Consider the following 16,307-nt stretch of genomic DNA (forward strand, 5'->3'; position numbering starts at 1 on the left):
GAGAAGTGAGTTCAAAGTGGTTAAAGATCATACACCCTGTTGGATAATAAAACCAAGAAAATGTGTGTGAATATGCTTTACATAGGGTCAGCAAGTTCTAATCCATCTGTGAAATCAATGAATGCAAATATGGCTTTGTGAGTTGACCATAGTCTGACATGTTCTCATTCTGATAGCTTTTTTTGCAATAATAATAATAATAGTAATATCAACAACTAATAAATTATTTTTTGTTTCTTGAAAGTTCTGCTGCACAATATACACAAAAAAGATTGAGCCCATTTAAGTCTCATTAAAGTGGTGTACCACTTAAACTTTCTATAAACAGACTGGAGTTTAAACATACATTATTAGATTTGCAAACTGAACCAGAAGACTGACTTTTCATTTCTAAGAAAAATTGTATTTCAGAAGCAGAATTCAATAACTTAAATACAGAGGCATAGAAATCAATTACATAGAGACAACTATAATAACAAGAAATAGTTAATTATGCTTATTTCTTTGGGCATACTGTTGGTATTATTTGTAGAGATCTAGTTTTCTGGTGGAATTTTGAGTAAGCGTTTCACTGTCTTATAAGGTACCTGTAAATTCAAGTATTGAACTATGCTTTTACTAATTGAAACTGAACTTTTTAAAATGATGCCTGAAAGAAATCAGATGCAGAAATAAGGTACATTCAAGATACTAAGTTTTAGAGAATAAATGCAAGAGGGAAGATAGGTGATACTGCAGTCTTGAAGAAATCTCAACTTTAACAATCATCTTGGTAGAAGATATTCAAAGATTTATTTATTTTTATTAAAAAGGCAGATTTACAGAGAGAAGGCAAGACAGACAAAAAGATCTTCCATCCACTGCTTCACAATCAAAATGGTCACAAGGGTTTGAGCTGAGCTGATCTAAAGCCAGGAGGCTCTTGTAAGTCTCCCACATCAGGGCAAAGCCCCACGTTTTTTGTGGGTTTTTTTTTTTTTTTGGTTTTTTGATATTTTTTTGGCCATTCTGTATTGCTTTTCTAGGACACAAGCAGGAAGCTGGATGGGAAGTGCAGCAGCTGGGACACTAACTGGTGCCCATATGGGATCCTGGCAGTTTCAAGCTCAGAATTTAGCCATAGAGCTATTACTTATATTGGAGTTGAAAGAAAAAGCCAACTTGCTGTTCAGGATAAGTTTTTTTATCTACTAGTTATCTATTAGTAAAAATGTTTTAACTGCTAGTTTCAATTTTTTTTAATTTTAAAATCTTGATATCTTCAATGAAAAAGTAAAGAATTATTATCATGTATACACACCACAGAGTTCTGACTGCTATAATGTAAGCTATAACACAAGTTTCCTCAATAATGTCTTTAGTGTTATCTGATGAAGCAAATACCCTCAAGTACCTATTTTTAGACTGTGATAAGGAGATAAGTATATTCATTTCTTTTTGAGCCTTTGAACTTTTTCTTATAGAGTTGCAATAAAGTTCAATTTCACTTAAAAATGTATAGTTTATTGATTATTACAACCTTCAATTGTCAATTAACCAGGTTTTTCAATGCCAATCCATATATTTAATCCAATATATTGAATTTTACATACTGAGTGAATTTATATGACAATGCATTCAGCCCACTTGCACCTTATATTGTATGCCAACCCTTGTACCTAATATCCATTTTATGTATAGGAGCAATTACAGGTTGGTTATAATGTAAAACAGTTCATGGGAAAAGTGCAGAAATTAATTTTTTAATAAAGAAGAGGTTTTTCTTTTTTTATCTCTCACACAGATAGAGATACATCATATTCCTAAAGTCGTGTGGTTTTGGGAACTGATGTTTGGAACTGAAAAACACAAAATTTACAGTTTCTTCCAAACTATTTAAACGTCCCTGTCATGGATCTACCTCTGCCACCGTCCTATCATCATGGACACCTAGCAAGGATTAAGAATTTACTTGAATTCAAACTCTGCAATCTTCACAATCTACCCTTGATACTGATTCTCACTTAAGGTATCCCAGCCCTTGTCACAGAAAATGACTCATCCAAGACTGTTTTTCAGACTTTTTGATAATCCATGTAAGAAGCTATGAATTTTTGTTTGCAGTTTCCACATTTATGCACTGTAGAGTTTTCAGCAGACCAGCGAGGTCAAAAATGTTATGGCTACCACTTCTACCATAGCAACTAAGCTTCAAAATCATTTCATATCTTCATTCCTTGAGCTGCTTGTGTATTTCAGGTGTACCAACATTTGTGATCCATTAAGTAATACTAATGTTTTTGCATTAATTATCTGAAGCCTGTTTATTTAAAGATTTATTTTTATTAACCTGAAACAACTACAGAGAAACAGGAAGAAACAGCCCAGAAGAGTGAGACATCAAGAGAATAAAAGAAAAATGGAGGCTTCCATCTGTTGGTTTGCTTCCCAGTTGGCCACAAAAGGCAGGGATGGGCGAGGCTGAAGATGGGAGCATAGAACTCCCATCTGGAATGGTGCAGCTCCATCATTCACATGGGTTGTAGGGACCAAGTGCTTGCACCATGCTCTGCCACTAATAGGGAGTCTGACAGTGGAGCAGCCAGGACCTCACTTGCAGCCACATGAGATGTTAACAAGGCTTAATCTGCGCACCACAGCACCAGCCTCTATGTTGTATTTCTGCACTGGGTGCTTCAATTATGAGAACAAACCATTGTCAAATTTAAAATTCTGTTTCCAATATCCATTTCTGGCACCATTTCTACTGACTAATATTGTGACAAGAGCATATAAGCAAAAGCAAGACAAAAAAAAAAAAAACCCTAGAATAGAATTTCAAAAAGAAATGATTTGCCCAGGTATGAGTAAGGTGTGAGGAAACCAGAAGGATCGTGAATATGTTAATATGTGCAGGTTCTGCTGGTATGGGTGTGGGAAGAAATGTACCCCACTCCATTATTGATGGGAGCATAGACTAGTGTAGCCTCTAAGGAAGTCAGTATGGAGAATGCTAAGACATCTGAAAACTGATCTACCATATGACCCAGCTATCCTACTCCTGAGGATGTATCCAAAGGAAGCAAAATCTGCACCTGAAAAAGTGACCCAAAATCCTATATTTATAACAGCACCTTTCACAACAGTAAAAACATGGAAGCAGCCCAGATGCCCACTGAAAGAGAAATGGATAAATAAACTGTGGTATATCTACTCCATGGAATAACATCTTGTTAAAGATTTATTTTATTTCAGTGAAATAGGCCAATCCCAAAAGGACAAATATCATATGTTATCTCTGATATAAGGCAACCATACTGGAAAGTGAAGATACGTGACAGCATATACCTGTACTCTCAAATAAAAGGAGTACCCCCAAGAAACGGCTGAATATACTTTGACAATAAGATACTAGACTACCATTGTCTATACCTACAATGCCATGACAGACTAAATCGCAGAATGTTGGACTTGTAACTGGTGATGAAAGAATATACTGTTGTATAATAATATGGGGGAAAACAATGGGGTTGAGGAAATGGGGAGGGTGTGGAAATGAGGATTAGTGGGGGAGGGAAGTCCCTGTGCCTATGGAACCATTCCATAAAAATTATTTTTTAATTAAAAAAGTAAAGCATGTATAGGTTCTTTGCACTCCTTCCTGTTTAGTATTTCATTACTTCACATAAAATATAGAGTAAAAAGCTGTGCTCTTCACTTTCTTACTAAAGCCAACTTTCAAATCATTAAGTAACAGTCCCTATCCATTTCACTTCCTATAAATATTAACATCTCTACCTAATTCATTGTGGCATCAGGGTTCAATACTTCCTGAGTCTTGAGGATTTTAGCATAGCCAAAATGTATGTAAAGGAAGAGCAGGAGATGAATTTGAAATAATCAGAAGGTGCTGGAGATCCTTCACTATCATTAGTCCATCTCTCTACTACAGCACAGGAGAAAGAAGAGGAGATACTGGAGCCCCTCATACGTTCATTTTAATTTTTGAATTTGCTTGGTTTGAGAAAAAGCACTGATGCAACATCAGCGCAAAAGACGCAGACTTCAATGTGCAGCACATTCTACTACAGTGTGACAAAGAAAATTAGAAGAAGCTATAAACATCCTAAGCATGTTTAAGCCACCCCCTGCTGTGAGCTGAGAGAATGCAAATTGTATGTTCTCCTCTCATTTTAGAAACAAAAGTGAATCCTATTAAAGTTCAACCTATAATATGACCTGCGAATTAAAACCGTTAACCAAATGTCTAATTATAGACTTGCTGAATTTTTTATTTTGATTAATATCCCTAAGTAAAAGCCATACTTAAGGAAATCAAAAGCATTAAAAGTTTTTCCAACCTGAGCCACAGTGCCACTTCTGACTCAAGGAGACATACGTGCATACTTTTCCTTAAACACTGCTATACTACAAATACATATATTTATATGTACTTGAATTGAGTTAAAAAAAACAATTACATAATACACAAATAATGTGAAGGTAAAGCATAACCATTGGCCTCCCATCCATGTTGTAGTCAGGTGCAGCCCAGATCACCGCCCCCATTCCACCCAGGTGAAGCATCCCCTTAGCTCCCGCACCAGGCCTCTTCCCATCCACAGATCTTTCTGGTGCCAGTGATTGCTCTGGCCCAGCTCAGAATGCCCCATTCCCCATCTTGGCCTTTGTCATTAGATGCTGCAGCCTGGCTTGGTCCAGTCCACCCCCCAGTCCAACTCTTACTGGAGGGTGCTACAGCTTAGCCTTGCCCAGTCTGCCTCCATTCATGCCTCATGCAAACCAGTAGGTGTGACAGCCTGGCCCAGCAGGATCTGCACTCCAGCCAGACTCCTGCACTTGCCAGTGAGCTAAGGTTGAACTGGTCCTGCCTGGTCCAATCGTCCCCAAAACCCAACTCAGACTTGCCTACAGATGGAGCTACCTTGTCCAGCCTGACCAACACCCAGGCCTGAATCACATGCTTACCTGCAGGAGCCACAGCCCAACATGGGAGTTTCCCAAGATCCCCAAATAGGCCCACTCTCAAACCCAGATCTCACATGTGCCAGTGCATACTAGGTCCTTACCCAGCATAGTCTGCCCCCTACACCCTAGTTTTTGTGTGAGTTGGTAGATGTAGTGGCCTGGCCTGCTCCACACCCTCTTCTTGGGTGTACCTGTGAGTGCTCCAGCCTGGCCTATTCCCAACCCAGTATCCATGAGTGACAAAGGATTTGATGGTCATGCCATCTCAGCCCATCACTACCTGAAGCAAACCAATGGAAATTGTGGTTCCACAGGCGTGGGACCTTGTATCCCCCACAGAATCTGCCCTCAGACCTGGTTCTCTCACATGCTGGTTAGTGTCAGGACCCAGCATAACATTACCCATCCCCTGTTACGATACTCACTGGTGGGTACTGTGATCTAGCTCTGCCAGGGAGGCCCTTAGCCCTAGCTTTAGTATGCCTCAGGGAGTGGTGGTTGGAGTGATCCATGCTAACTAGCCCAGCTCAGGTCTTCCACATTGGTAGGTGCATCAGTCTGATCCATAATAGTCCTTCAACTTTCCCCCACCAAACCGCTCAGCCTCAACCCCATTGCTTACCTGCAAGCACAGTGGCTTTGTCAATAGAAATCCCTCAGAAGGCATTTCTCACCTGCAACATACTCTGATAGTGGTACTCGCTCCCACACAGCCCTTTGCCCCATTCCATGATCGCTTCACAGTCTGCATCCACACGCGATGGGTTCCCCAGCCCTGTCTTCCAGTGTGGTGGTGTGTTGGCCTGGAGCTCTTCCTGCTTACTAGGGTCCCAAGTTCCTGGCATGTGTGCTGGCCTGGGGACATGAAACCTCCACACACCCAAGATTCAGGCACATTCAAAGTTCCCCAGTCCTGGTCCACCAGCTCACCAGGCCAGCATGCTAACCTAGGGCTCTTCCCTCCCTTGCTCCCATCCTAATACGGACCAAGCATGTGGGAAATCCCCAGGCTGACTCAGCCTGTCTAAACATGAACCTCCAGCCCCCACAGGTCCCCATCTGTGCCATACCCCAGGGCCCCTGCAAGCCTGCACCCCTAGGGCCCCACAAGCCCATTGCCCCCTGGGCTTGCCAGGTGCCAATGGTTGGCACAGCAATAATTTTAAGCAATTTCATATTCACAGGCTTGGCTTGCCTCTATGCATAACACCATATTTCCACTGGAGTATAAACATGGACTGAAAACAAAAATCCAATCCCTAAGAAACAGTCTCATTTTTACCCATTTTTGTATATTCTATATTAGCTTCCATATTTGACAGAAAACATCTGATTTAGTCTCTTTGTAACTGATTTACATCCCTAATCCTAATGGTTAATGAGAAAAACAAACTAATATCAAAATGGGCTATATGAATCCCTTGCTTTTACTACTCACCTCTCATCTTTGGCCTTTAATTTAAACCCATTATGGAAAAAAAAAAGTTTCTTTTGAGGAATAATTTGCAATACGGGACAGAACAGACCCAATCCTTTAATGTTAGTCTATAAAACCTTGTCATATTAAACATTCTCCAACTGCTTTAAAAAATAAATCTCAGAATCTTGCACATTTATAACATACAGAGAACAAGAAATTTATAAAACTAGGATAAATGCTAGAAGAAAATATCACTTTCCCATTCTTTTTTAAGTATTTATTTTTATTGGAAAGTCAGATATAGAGAGGAGGAGAGACAGAGAAAGATCTTCCATCCAATGATTCACTCCCCAAGTGAGCCGCAACGGCCGGTGCTATGCCGATCTGAAGCCAGGAGCCGGGAACTTCTTCCAGGTCTCCCACAGGGGTGCAGAGTCCCAAGGCTTTGGGCCATTCTCAACTGCTTTCCCAGGCCACAAGCAGGGAGCTGGATGGGAAGTGGGGCCACTGGGATTAGAACCGGCGCCCAGATGGGATCCTGGCGCATTCAAGGAGAGGACTTTAGCTGCTAGGCCATGGCGCTGGGCCCCATTCTTTTTTAAACTCTGCAGATGACTCTTGAAATCAAGCATAACTTGACAATTATCTATCCATGTTTCAAAGTGGAAGTATCTATTAGAATAAATGCCATGAGTATTGAGAAAATGATTCCCTTTTAATGTCCAGGGAACACCTGCATTTTTCAGTTACTCTAAGGATAATCATTGCATTATTAATTTTGTATACTATACGCAGGAAAAGAAGGAAAAACATGTGTAAGAAACACACATCTTTTCCCCATCAATCCCAAATAATCCAAAACATCATGTTGAGACTTACTGCTAAGCCTTTTAAATAAGAAAGCCTATTTTCTGATTATTTTCAGGAAGATTTATATAAAAACAGAATCCTCTAGAGTACTGAAACTTTCTGTAAGTACGCCATTGGTGGAGTGATTCAGTAGGTAAAGAAGTGCTCTCTCTCTTGCTCTTTCTCTTGCGCTCTCCCCCTCTGTACCACTGTTTCCAATAACTAAGTATATCTTTAAAAGTAAAAGCTCAAAAATGATTTTAAAATTTATCAGTGATATACACTTCTGATGCTTAGTATACTAAAAATTATTAAACGTGTAGTTTAACATGAAACATTACATAAGTTTATCTCAAATATTTAATGTAAAACAGCAATGTGTACAGGAAAAATTATAAATATGCTTCAAGGTTTCTAGTCTTATGTGTTGTTACCTTGCTGTTATTTAGAAGAGCCATAATTGAAAGGTGAAAATTTGAACCAACTATAAAACATTTTAAAAAAGAAAGAGAAGACACTAAAAGACGGCATAACTTACCACGTTACTGGGTAGGCAGGAACATCACCAAAATGTGCATATTACCAAAAGTTATATGCAGATTCATCACCACCCCAATTAAAATTCTAACAACATTCTTCTCAGAAACAGAAAGGATGATACAAAAGTTCACCTGGAAACACAAGAGACCACAAATAGCCAAAGCTACCCTGAAGAATAAAAATCAAGCTGGTAGAATCACAATTCCAGACCTCAAGACATACTCCAGCGCAGTAGTTATCAAAACAGTCTAGTACTGGTTAAACAGACAGAAAAAAAGACAAATGGAACAGAACAGAAATTCCAGAAGTGAGCCCACACATATACAATCAACTAATCTTTGACAAAAGAACTGAAAACAATCCAGGGGAAAAGTCTGGTCTCTTGAACCAATAGTGTTAGGACGACTGGATAGCAGCCTCAGAGATATAAAGAAAGAACCCAACCTGTCACCTTATACAAAAATCAGTTTTAAATGGATCATGAACCTAAATCTGCACCCAGAAACCGTAACATTATTAGAGGAAAACATAGGAACTGCAGGGATTGGCTTTGTGACAAAGCAGATGAAGCCCTCAATTATAACACTGGCAACTCATGCAGGGTACTATTTCAAATTTCCAGCTACTCTACTTCTGATCTAGCTTCCTACTGAAGTGTCTGGCAGGGCTAGAGATGACGGCTCAAATGCTTCAGCCCCTGCCATCCACGTAGAGATTGGGGTGAGGTTCCTGACCTCTTGTTACAGCCTGAAACCAACTCTGCCTATTGAACCAGAGGTTCATTAAGGGTGTGAACCAGAGAAGGAACTCTATTTCTCCTGCCTCTTACTGAAACTCTGCTATTCAAACAAACTACAAAAAATAAATATTAAAGAAAAAAAACCTGAGAGTGCAAAAAAACTGGCAGCATGGAGATATTCTGTATTTAAAAGCAGGATTTTTTTATATACTCATTTTTTCACAATTGCAAGTGTACATAGTAATTTTAACCATATACATTAACTATACTAAAGAAATGAATATTGTTAGGCTCACTGGAAAACAATGCACAATATTTATGCTAAATCACCTAGAAATACTAATACAAAAATTGATAAAAGACCATGTTTTTCAGAGAAGTTAATCTTGCTGCACCTTTGTTATCAGGCACAGGAGAAATCTGTTTTCTGTCTGGTTCAGGTACTTGAGTGAGGTGACTGACTCTCAGAGCAGTGAACATCAGGCTACATTTCTGACGTAGACTGAATCTAATATCTCAGTGGGAAGGAAAGCCATTTGAGTTGGTAGTTTGTTTTCACAGTGATAAATGAGCTAAAAAAAAAAGAAATAGTCTTCCAATAAAATGCTCTAAAATATTCAGCATTGATGTGTGTTATACATTGAATGATGTTCCCCCTCAAACATACGTGGAGTTCTAACCCTCGTGGACTGACACTGTGTGCGACCTTATTTGACAATGCTATTACGGAAGTGATCACATTTGAAATCATGTTATTAGGGCAGGCCTTCAAGAGTTTACTGGTGCCCTTAGAAAAAAAGGAAATTCACAGACATGCGTGCTCAGGCAGACCATTATGTAAACACTGCATTTACACTGCCACAAACCAGGAAACAATTAGTGTGTGTAACAGAGGTCTGAAATGTTTTTTTCCCAAGTGTATGCAGAGGGAGTTGGGCTCTTCTGGGATCCTGATTTGGATTTCAGATTTGTGGCCTCTAGAACTGTAAGACAATAAATGTCTGTTGTTCTAAGTTGCTATATGTTATTACTAATTGTCATTCAGAAAGTGGGTCGGCGTGCCTTCTAGATGACATACTTCCTAGGCTGGAGACCATGAGAGGTTCTTTTTTTTTTTCCTTTGGAGGGTGTTACATTTCTGCTAGGCTGAAAACTGAATGAAACAAGCTAGTTTGCGACCAAATTTAGGAATAGCCTTGGGATGATCTTAGGGAAGGAAAGCACTGCACCTTGCCTCGTGATTAAACCCTCTCCGGGGGCCTGCATTCCACATTAAGCATCTGAGTTTGAGTACTGTCTGTGCAGAGACACAAATTTGGAAGATAGGATTCCTTGCCAGTATAAAACCATTAAACGGCTGTAAACCTGTGAGAATGCTCTGGGAACTCGGGGCAAAGGTCTGGAGGCCCTAGGAATGGTAAAGCATGGCCAGGAGCGCCCTAATCCTCAAGCTTAGATAACAGACCAAAGAGAGGCATCTGTTCAATTAGTAGCCTGTCAGAATACATTGTTGGCTGACTGAGCCCCCTTTGCATGCCTATGTGGAAACTATTGATTCAGACCCACCTTCCTTGTCTGTGTGACCGTCAGTCTTTAAAAATCTGATGCTGCCAACAGACTTCGACTATTGACCATTAGTCAGCAGTCCATGTGTGTGATTACTGCTCTGCACCAAGTCCTTTGCTGCTGAACAGTGAACACTATTTTTGCTTCTGATGCCTGCTTCTTGAGAATTCATGCCTGGTAGACAGCAAATGGTCGCTCACATGCCTGGGTCCCCTCTACCCACTTGGTAGTCCAGACGGAGATCTCAGCTACCAATGTCAGCCTGCTCCAGCCGTGGTTATTGTGGGTATTTAAAGAACACTAAGGCAGACTCTGTCAGCTGATAAACCTTGAAAATATTTTCTCATTCCAGGTGAATGAGGCCAGTAATGTCTCAGAACCATCAAGACTCAAGGAACACTGGAAGCACTCCTTCCCACACCAGGGTCTCTAAGACATCATCAAATGACCGTCCCTCATCCCAGGGAGCTCATGTGGTTTGACAGCAAGGAGTGGCCCATCTTTCCCCAGAGGACACGGGAGAAAAAATAAGAACTGAAACATGTGTCCTACCGATCTATACCTCAACCCTACCCACCCTAATCAGAGGCCCAAATAATTAAAATTAAAAAAGAATAAGCTGGTAGTGCAGTTCTCTCTTTTTTTTAAATTTTCTAAATTAAAAAGCAGACAATCTTTGACCTTGGACCAAGGAACTGTGTGTTTAATAATGACAGTGCAAAATTTTATACGAAGGAAAACCTAATAATTGTGACAGTGTCAAGGTAGAAGAGTACTGATTCAGCCACACCAACATGTATGTATAAACTAATGATTTAGGCAGACTATTTGTAAACAAATAAAAGGACTTATAAAAAAACAGGACTATACCCTAACTTGCTTTTGTGGGTTTATCTGAATTTTTTGTTATCTAACACTATTTATCTAATGTGAATTATTCTTTAATTCCATAATATGAATTATCAGAGTCTCCAGACATGCATTTATTGGAAGGACCGTGGTTCTATACAGGAGCCATAACTAAATCACCAAAAATTATCTTTACCAACAGGGAATTCCTATGATGGACAATTTTCTCCTTTAGCAGGCTAAGCTGATCACTGTGAGTCATCCACAGCCAGCTTAAATTGGAATAATCACTCTTCTGAACGTTTAGTGGTGACAGATTTCAATTTAGAAACAACTCATGCAGTTGGGATGCTAAAGCTATTCATTTAGCAAGTAGCACAGCAAAGACACTGTGCTGGCATTTTGGTCTGCCTGTGTACTTCTTAAATGTAATGATCTCCTTGTGAGTTTTTCATAACCTCCACTAACTCACTGATCTTTTCTACTGGTGGGCAATGTACACCAATGGATCATAAATCTTCTCAGTTTATACAATACTCCAAAATCATGAACAGTTCCTAAAGCATATCTTCTCTTTTATCTTTTGCCACAATACAGGCGTCAGTCAGAGCTATTAATTCAGCTACCAGGGACGACTAAACACAGTGTAATGCAAGTGCCTGCATGGCTGCGTTTTCACCAGAGACAACGAAGGGGATGGCGTGTCATGTATAAAAGTGAAATTCATCTATAATCTATGTTAAATCAGAATTACCTAAAAAGATGCTTGTAATATCTAACCTGGATATGCTTGCCTCCTGAGTTATGTTACAGTCATGTTTCCTTTTCATCTTCAAGTGGAAAATCAAGGTATTGAACTATACCAAATAGGAATATGTAAAAGGGATGATGAGAGAGAACTACAGAGCTGCACAGAAATTAAAAGGATTTCACAGGAGATACACAACAGACACTGAAAAACAAGCTCTGTATCAACAGAAGTTCAACCAGCTTGGCAACCACTGCAACCTGTTGCAAACATGAGAAGCGGGTCCAACACACGCTGTCTTTATCTACATGTTTACTAAAGAAAGCTGCACAGAAATGTACCACCACAAAATAATTACTCCTTCACTTCAAGCAGAGGACAGGATTCACTCATGCGCCAACTAGGGCTCATGTTAGGAACTGCCAACAGCCGAGGGATCACAGTTCTTCAGCTTACTCTGGGTTCCTGAACACACAGGGAGCATTTTGCTGGACACACTGTGTCTTCTTAGTGAGTGGGATCTGAGACAGGGGTACTATCTTCCGAACTACAGAATTCAATGATGTAATCCTAATCGCTAGGTCTCCTTTGACCTGGTTCTGATGTCTTATAGCTAGTCTATTCAAAATTTTATATTCAAAAGTGTCTTTACATGACATTTCAATGACTGGTCATGAACAATTTAGCCCTTGATCTACCTTTTCTGAGTCCTTTTTTTTTTTTTTTGCATAAAATGATTCTTCTGAAGTCTAAAAACAGCAAATATTGATATAGTCATTAACATCTAGTATTATCTTTGAATATTCTTTTCTATTAAATCCTTGGCTCAAATGAGACTGCTTCCTAGTGTCAACAGTGTTTTAATGAGGCCCCTGCTGCTCACACATGCATATTTAATGTAGGTCAAGATTAAGCTGCAGCAGCCTACATCTGAAGTTGCCTGCATGTTACTGCCTGTCTTGGTGCCAGCACAGCCAGGGCAGCTACCAAAGCCCCCCTCAACCCCCCCCCCCAGCCTGTGACTAGCATCTGTTGAGCTGAGCCCGGAGGCCAGAAGCTGGGGAAGCCTGCCCACCACATTCTGTGCCTTTGCTGAAGCCTGTATATGTCTTCACCAGCAGGATCCACACACACCCCTATTCTGGTTGAGGCCTGCACACCTCTCATTAAAGGCTCAGTATCATAACCTATCTCTAGGGGAAAAAAAAAAAACAAACTTCCGGGGAAAAAAAAACTACTTTAAAATTTGGTAGGTAAAAAATTCCATGCACCTGCTATAGGCATTTGGCCTTGGAGTTGACATTTGCATCCCATATTGGAATGCCTGAGCTGGAGTTCCTGCTTCACTCCCTAGTCTAGCTTCCTGCTAATCTGCAGACTGGAAGCAGTGTCGATAAGTGATTGCGGCACTCCCTGAGCCATGTGCAGACCTGGATTGCGTTTCTGGCATGACTGGCAGCTTCAGCTACCACACACATCTGGTTAGCAAACCACTGGATTCGAGATCTTTCACAAACATTTTTAAAAGCAAGCAAAATTTCATGTCTTAAGCATTTAGGGAGTGAGCCAGGTCAGATCTCAGAAGAGATCTCCTACAAATCAAAAAAGAAAAACCAAGAAGCGTGTCTTAAGCCTCAAAGTCCTTTTGCCAAAACTGTAGCAAAAATATAACATAGGCCTACAAAACTGAAAATAATGGCTCAATATAATTCCCCACAGACTGCTGAGATCAAAAGTCTACACAAACATTGAAGTTTCAATTGAAGCCGCAAGCACTGACCAACCTAAGCTTCTCCACATAGTAAGCTCCCTCAGATTAGGTCCGTTTTCATCCCTTCATGTACTGCCCTATGCAGCACAAACCTTGTGATGCCATATGTACAAAAGCAGGCCTCTTCCCGGCTCTGCGTCCATCCTCTGAACTGCTCTCAACAGATGCTCTTCATAACCGCAACACAGACAATAAGGACGTGCATGCTACCAGACCATGGCCTCCCACCCTTACTTCCATTCTACTTTCCTTCTCCTGGACAGAACAGGTATGACAGTAGGAGACGATGTGTGTTAGGCTGACAGTGTCTCCTCCCCAGGGAGTCAAACATTAGAGATGGCTACAAGTGTTGTCCTCCATCTGTAATAATGCAAACTAATTTGTAGACAGTTCCCTGCCTCCCGAGTGCCTTCCCTTCCTGCACCTCCCTCACGCAGTGCTCCCCTCTGAGCTTCCCAACCGTGAAGCCTTTCCTCAATTCAGTTTCAAACATACGTTTCCTAGTTTCTCCAAAAGAAAAATCCTATTCTGGTACTTCATAAAACGTGGCAGAAGGACCAATGACAGTACAATCTCTGTGATCACAAGTTTAAAAGTCCATGACTGAGTTTTTTTATACTAGCCAAAGCTCTCCGCGTAGGACTTTAACATGCACATCCTAGGAGAACGCCCAGGACGTTCCCCGGTACCTCAGTTTGGACAGTATTTTGCAGCAGACTGTCACTGAGCATTCTCTCCCCATGTTGTTTTAGCTCTCACTCCCTTAAAGATCTTTGAAACATCTTTTAAAAGTATAACTGCTTAAAATGAACCTTACATAATGTTAAAAAAAAATTTTTTTTTTTAATAAAATTGGAAACAGAATGAAGAGATACCTTCCATCCAGTGGTTTACTTCTCAAATGGCCACGACAGCCAGGGCTGGGTCAGGCTGAAGCCAGAAAGCGGGAAATCCATCCTAATCTCCCAGATTCAAAGGCTTAAGCAAATGGGTCACCATCTGTTATTCTGCAGGTCCTTAGCGGCAGACTGGATCCCACATGGGGCAACTGGGACCTCTGTCCAGCACTGAGAACCTCAATAGCAGTGCTACAAGGCACGGCATAACCTAATGCCATCAGAATGTGAGTCCCAACAAAAGTAAAAATGATCTGGATTTTCAGTTGTCTGCCAAGTCTAGATCTCCTTCCATGTTGTGCCATGTTAATATCTAGAAGCAAAAACACAAGCAAAATCATTATAAATCAATTGAACAAGTATGCAATATACTGCTTAACAAGGTAAATGTAAGCTTTCTAGGATGCCTACTATTTAACTCATTGCAAATGTCTAAACCTTGTATTTTCTTAAACAAGCAATAGGGGCTTGCTAAGCAGCTCTTTGTGTACTTTTAACTGCTGAACTGGCCATTATAATATAGGTCTCTCATAGACTCAATCTAGCCCACATTTGCCTTTACAATATTATCAATGTTTTATCAAGCTTGGGTTCTCTCCTTTACAAAAACTACAGTCTCCCTTATCTCACTCTAACTTGCGGGAGGAAAAGCAGTTAGCCAAACACTCTCCCTCACCTTACAAAGACGTTCACACTAGAGGAGCTCTACCATGAGAGATATAAAGCACGGTTCTAAATGACACTGCTGGGTTTCCATCAGCATTTAAAATCTTACATTAGCAACCTGTGTGCTTTCACTTATTTAATCATTTCACTTACATAAGGGAAACAAATTTCATGTATTTCAAAAAAGATAGAGAGCATCATGACATTTCCCACCCTTATTCCCACCCCCCCTTAAAAGCCTTATGACGTACTTTCAGTTAACCTCATAATCACAGGCTTACCCTCTGGCAAAGAACAAACAGCAAGTTTGTGTCCAATGCAGTAGCATAGCGGCTTAAATCCTTGCCTTGCATGCACTGGGATCCCATATGGTGCCAGTTCTAATCCCAGCATTCTTGCTTCCTATCCAGCTCCCTGCTTGTGGCCTGAGAAAGCAGAGGATGGCCCAAAGCCTTTGAGGCTTCACACCCACGTGGGAGACCTGGAAGAGCTCTGGGCTCCTGATCAGCTCAGCTCCAGCCATTGTGGCTGCTGGGGTAGTGAATCAGCAGACAGAAGCTCTTCCCGTCTCTCCTCCTCTCTGTATATATGATATTCCAATAAAAATAAATCTTGACAAAAACAAATAGTAGAAAAAAAGAAAATCAGTTTAAAAAGTACAGTATAAACAACATAGTCTCATTTCAAGGACTACTTGTGTATCTCAGACACTAGGATTCTTGTATTGCAAGATTCATTTACTCATCTCAAAGTTACACAGGAAGTGTTTCATCTTGCTGGTTCACTCCCCACATGCCTTCATCAGCCAGGTTGGACGAAGTCCAAGCCAGGAACCTCATCTGGGTTTCCCGAGGGTGTAAGGGGCCCAGGGTCCGGGCCTATCTTCTGTCACCTTCCCAGGGAATATGCCAGGAGCCGCATCCAAAGCAGAGAAGCTGGCATGTGAACTGGTGCCCACACGGGATGCTGATGATACCATAGGCATTGGCTTAGCATGGCACACCAGAGTTTTGATCCTAAACTCCAGAGTTTTATGCTACACTGCATAAAACACTTTTTTAAAGATTTATTTTATTTTTATTGCAAAGTCAGAGAGGAGGAGTGACAGAGAGGAAGATCTTCCATCCGATGGTTCACTCCCCAAGTGGCCGCAATGGCTGGAGCTGAGCCAATCCGAAGCCAGGAACCAGGAGCTTCTTCTGGGTCTCCAACGCAGGTGCAGGTTCCCAAAGTTGGGCCGTCCTTGTCTGCTTTCCCAGGCCACAAGCAGGGAGTTGGATGGGAAGTGTAGCTGC

Source organism: Ochotona princeps, chromosome 15 (genome assembly GCF_030435755.1).
Source record: "Ochotona princeps isolate mOchPri1 chromosome 15, mOchPri1.hap1, whole genome shotgun sequence".
NCBI lineage: Eukaryota > Metazoa > Chordata > Mammalia > Lagomorpha > Ochotonidae > Ochotona > Ochotona princeps.